This window comes from Hydractinia symbiolongicarpus, chromosome 8 (assembly GCF_029227915.1).
Source record: "Hydractinia symbiolongicarpus strain clone_291-10 chromosome 8, HSymV2.1, whole genome shotgun sequence".
NCBI lineage: Eukaryota > Metazoa > Cnidaria > Hydrozoa > Anthoathecata > Hydractiniidae > Hydractinia > Hydractinia symbiolongicarpus.
In genome coordinates, this window is record NC_079882.1 from 4,846,148 (window position 1) to 4,852,147 (window position 6,000).

The window sequence follows — 6,000 nt, forward strand, 5'->3', positions numbered from 1 at the left end:
TTTCCAGAATTCAAATATTATGATATTAATATTATTTTCTCGCGCGAATAGGTTGATATATGAATTTTCATCATTTGCTGGACTCGTTTATGTTTTAGGAAACTAAAAGATTATATAAGTCAAACGTTAATGAAAATTTTTGCATAAAAATTTTTGCTGATGCTGAAGATTTAGAAAAAAATCAGTATTTTCAAATAAGGTAGACTAACAGGTAACATAATGATAATATAACAAAAGTAGTTACAGTGATGTTTTTCCTCTCCTTGTGCACGGGCTAGACAAACCAAAACTAACTGGCTTAAACCACACCTAGTTAGCTAGGTAGCTAACTACATAACTGCACTTGCTTACTTTTGAAATATAGTGATAGTAATTATTGAGGACAATATTTTTTAAAGATAACAATAAAAATTAGCAATGTAGTGTCAGCAATAACATTTTTTCCTGGTTTAACACGTCGGACACTTGACTTTTATTAGCAAGATAGTATACAGTCCATAAACCATTAAAGAATACTCTTCTTTGATTTTAGTGTTATAACAGTAAAGCATGGAGGTATGAAAGTTATTTTATACCTCCATGGGTAAAGTTGCAAGTTAAATTTTCTGTTAATGTTGTTGTATTCTTCTAGTTGCGCTACCATTATGAAAATATTTGTCCTTACAAGCGCTTTATTAGTGCCCAGACTGCGCTGTATGAAAGTCGGTAATTGGAAAAACACTTTGGTATATTTTTCAGAAAAAAAGGTTTCCGGAAATTTGAAGCTAAATGAAATATTTGCGCTATTCACTAATTAATTTTTGGTAAAATAATCAAAAATTGTACTTCGCACTACATGATAAGATATCATGATTTTTTCACCGTTCATGTTTTACTTGAATTTGTACTGAAATATAAAAATAAGAGGTTAAAAACTAAGAATTTCAAAAAATGATGACGCCATTTTAAAATTAATAACATCATTATTATCTGTCAAGTCATTCATTTTATGTAATTGACAAACGAGTAGCAAGAAACAAAGAAGGAAAACAACCACTTTGTAATCTTTATTGTTCAACTTAAAAGTTTTTAGTTATTTCACATCAGTGTATTTATACAGACATATATTATTTTAATTCTATTATTTGCAAAGTTTTTTTTGTTGTACTTGGTAATATATTAATGAAAATAAAAATTTATCACAAAAAATTTGATTTTTGAGGCGCTTGTGGTGACTATGTTGTTCTATCATTTACTTTAATTTCACAACGCCAGACCTTTTTTCAAAACAACTTGTTCTCATCCATGCTTTCTCAAGTTTAAAAGTCCATCATAACAGAACTTTTATACAATTTAAGTCAATGGGTATGGTTAGTCTAAAGGATATAATACACGGTAAGTTTAAACAGTCCGTTTAGTTGTAAGAATAAACTTATAAGTTTCGTTGCAGGTACTATAGCTGTCTACACGGTAAGATAAAATGTATAAGTTTTTTTAAAAAGCTCTCTTTTCACAATGAATACCAAAGGAAAACACGTAAATACTCCATTGCGAGTATTGTTATAGCTGCAGCAGAGTAAATGTTGAAAGAAAAAAGCGGTTATAATTAGAAATTGAAAAAATATGCTCAAATCTTTAGTTTAAACAATAGCTCATTAATCATTCTGTTAATTTAATAGAAATAACTTAGCAAACTTTTAAGAAAAAACTTATAAAGCCGAAAAAAGTTGTTCATCTTTGCTGTTTACACGGTAAGTTTTTTTATCTTACATTTAAACGGTCCGTTTAAACTTACCGTGTATTTTAGCCTTAAAGTGTTAAGAGTTTAGCGTGAATTAATTTTAATTTTAAGCATTTATATTCTTTATATTACAGTACGAAGACTGTAAAAGCAAGTACGATTTTTCTCAAAACCGCAAAAATTGATTGTCCAAAAAATGTCTGCCCTTTAAAATATTTCCTCGTGTTTCTTGTGTTTGTGAGGATATTAATAAAATTTCGGCCTTGCCTTGTTCTAAATTTCAATTCTTGTTTCTTAGTCATGGTCAGCCTAATTCTCAAATAAATATGTGTCATTGTAACTATCCAGCATATTGCAAATTGTTTTCTAACTTCATTTTAATCATATCTTGGAATATTATACATAATATAGACTTGCCATATTACTGTTTATTGAAAAATTGTAGTAAAGGTTGATGTCTATAAAAAAAGGAAGGTACTAGAATTTCTAAACAATTATTTTATATTTACGTCTGCAAATTCTATGACCTAGTAAAAACATCTTTTATTTCTACTGTTTAAATTATATTCCTTTATTTTATTTTTTGATGTTTTATTACGGAATCAAGGTCAGTTTTTCTTGGCTTCAAGTGAGATTCAAGATGGCAATACTTTTATAGAAATATTTCCACAAATACAGATCTTATCAATTTCTATGCATGTATTTTTTGTATATAAAATAAATATTTTTCTTAAAAAAAATTTTTTAGAGCAATATTTTTTATTCTCAATCTATTTAAATTCTTTTCTTGTTATCACTATCGTGACTGGAGCAAAGGAAGTCACAATTAGTTATTCTCACCAATTGTGAAATTAGTAGTTTCGATTTCTCACACACACACCAAGATTTCTCAGACGTGTTGATACTCGTGGAGGTAGTGTATGACAGTGTGTTCAGTTCGAACAACAAAACATTTGCATTGTAAATATATCTGTTTAGATATAAACAACTGTTTTAACGCACTGTTTTACCCGAAACAAAATTTAATGCATTTAACATACATTTTTCTAAATTATTCAATTTTACAAACATCCATCCCTTGAAGGGTACATAATAGATATTGGACCACTGTGAACATAGGTAATGAAACATGAACACAATATTCTGATGTTTAATTTGCAATAAGTGATTCACAGAAAGTATTAATTGAAGTCTTACATGAGAAATCAAATTTGAAAGTATAACTCTTGTACTTAAATGAATAATTTTGTTTCAGAGATTTTAGAGAGTAGTAAAAGAGACTAGTTTTAATTGTAATGAAAAACATTCACTTACTAGTGTCTCATTGAACTTGATACTTGAATGAACAAGGTTATTGTAAATACTACAATAAATACTACAAATATTACAAAGTTCGCTGGGATTACAGAGTGCGATGAGATTACAAAGTTTGATGGAAGTACAAAGTTCGCTGGGACTACAGAGTGCGATGTGAGGTAATACACTAAACACATTAGTTCTTGGTCTATAAACTCCAATTTCATTTTTTGGACAACAATTAGAAAGCACTTTTCTTCGACCCTTTTTCTTTACTTGTTTTATATTTAATTTATTATTTTGTGATAATTAGTCACATTGATAAGTCGTGGAATTTATACATATTTTGGCCATCGACATTTCGTGCATTGTCAACGTAAAGTAAATAATCCACCCGTTTAAATTTACATTGCATTTACACATAATCTTGTTTACCACAAAAATATTATTAAGTTCGGTGGATATGACTTGGAATGAGTAACGTGTGCAAATAATTTATTAACCAAATACTCTTTCGTGAGCAACCAAACCAATACATACGTCATCTGATTCTCGATGTGAAAAAAGATCATGAGTAGATGGCAGATATTTTACTCATCTGAATGCTGATGTTATCTTCTTAATAAGTTGAAGAACTCCAAATATACACGTTTTATTTCACTCGGTACCGTGCGATAAGTAGGGCTCATACCGTTGCTACCGTGAAATTATACTATTTAATGCTAGTATTTCTCATTCATCTTGGTGTTTTAACCCTTTAGGGCCGGAGGGAGAGTGGGGGATTTTCAGGAAAAATTATTACTTATTTTTTTTTTGTAAACAACCTTATCAAAAGTTCCAAAGGCAAATTTTAGCCTTATTGAAACATGGCATTTTAAGGGTTGAAATATGGTGACTTCCTTGGGGCTACTTTATAACTTATTACAACGCCTAAAGTCAACGTATTATTCTTACCCAGGTAACGCCCTAAGTCCCAAATTATTTGAAATACTATTCATTGTTTTTAGAATACATTGTAAAATCTTGTAAAGGCACACTTATTTTAAAAGGCATTAATCTACTGTTTTGTTTGTTTTTTTTTTCTCACGGCAAACAATTCAAAAGATTTGCCTTTTTGCACTAGATTTTTTTAAAAGAATCAAGATCTGGACTTTGCACACAACTTTTAGCTGCATGTCCATAATTTGATTACACACAAATACATAAACACGAGAGAACTTGACCACAAACGCATGTTATATTAATGCAAAGGCACAGATGATTAGGATTTTGTTTTCGTCTTACATTCTAACATGGTGTATATTGCCGGATGTATAAATAACAACGAACAGACATTATGCAAGTTCACAACTAAGCACTTGATCCGCATGTCATAATAACGAAAAAAAGTCATTCACACAAAAAAATTACTTGGCATGCTATAGCTAATTGTGAATGAGGAATGTTATGCGACTAAGTTCAGGTAACACGAACAACACGAAGGAAGAAGAAAAAAGTAATAAACATTGCATGTCGAATGAGGCACGTTCCCTGTCTTACGATTTGTCAGAATACTTTAAAAGGTAGCACGTTATAAATTTTATTCAGTTAAGCAATAGTTGACAATTTGATACGTTACAGAAAAAATGACTGGGTTGAATATCTGCTTGTTTCTTGTTGTGTGCATCTCCGCAGTTAGATACACATATTCCGCACAATTCAAGCTATGTTTACTTCAAACATGTGATTCAGATTTTGTTCAATGCTGTTCAAATATGAAAAACTTCCAAGACTACAGAATTTGTCACAGAGGAAAAATAATGTGCGTAAAAGCCTGCAGAATGAAAGAAAACCCTGACAACAAAATGTAACATGCGCAGTACCTGTGGCATCACTGAAATTTACTTAGAACACACGATTATTTTTCTCTCAGATGTGCAGGACCATCCATTACGTCTAATAAAAGAACAGTTAAAAATGTATAATAATGCGAGATATAAAATGCTTATTTTGTAAATTTGGGTTTATTAACTTAGAACATTTATTAGAATGTATTTGATTAAAATTTATAACTAACTTTTTGCAGGGCTTCATACTTTTTTTTAGATAGCTTGAAAAATACTGACTTTGCTTTGATAGAATGTAGAATATCATTCAGTATATTACTGCTTTCGCTTCTTCTTTATTTTTATTTTTAATAAGAAATGTAAATTTTTTGCACAAAGTAACTGAATCATTTGCATCACTTTCTGTTTTCCTTATGATCTGAGAAATTTTGTAATTTGAGATATCTTATTTGTCCACAATTATACTGTTTATGATTTTCTGATGCATCTTGATTTTTATTCTAAATTCAGAAAGCTATTTATAAAAAGTATTGCTTGGATTGACACTTTCATCATATTTTTTGCGAATGCAATATTGCAAATTTGGCTTAATAACAAAAATTTTTATATCTTATAATAATGCGGGGAGTCTGTCTGTGTGTGTGTCTGTCTGTCTGTAACAGGCAAAGTGGATGTGTCATTTTCCTTTGATTTAGTCAAAAAAGTTATATCTCAAATATCAAATTTTCTGACATTACGGCACGACGTTAATAACACTTATGTAACGTAAATTAATTACAATGCACTTAAGTGTTTGAGGCCAAACAACTTGGAAACGGCGTGGTTATGTCATTTTTTACTGCATGGGTAACTAAGGACAAACTAGGATCAAATTGGGGAAGTTTGCTATACCTGGATCGGCGAATCCGTGTCGGAATAAACGGATTAATGACGTCACCAAAATACCTTTACACCTCACTATCTCTATAACCGTTCGTCAAAGGACATGATATTATACATTTTCTTGGTCAGGATTTTAAGATCTATAATGTGAAAATTTTCTAAAAAAAAATATTTTAGTATTTTAGCAAGTCCTTGCTGACGTCAGCAAAATTTTTAAACCCTTTTATCTCCTTAGGCGTTCGTCAAAAGCACGCGATTCTATACATCATTTTGATA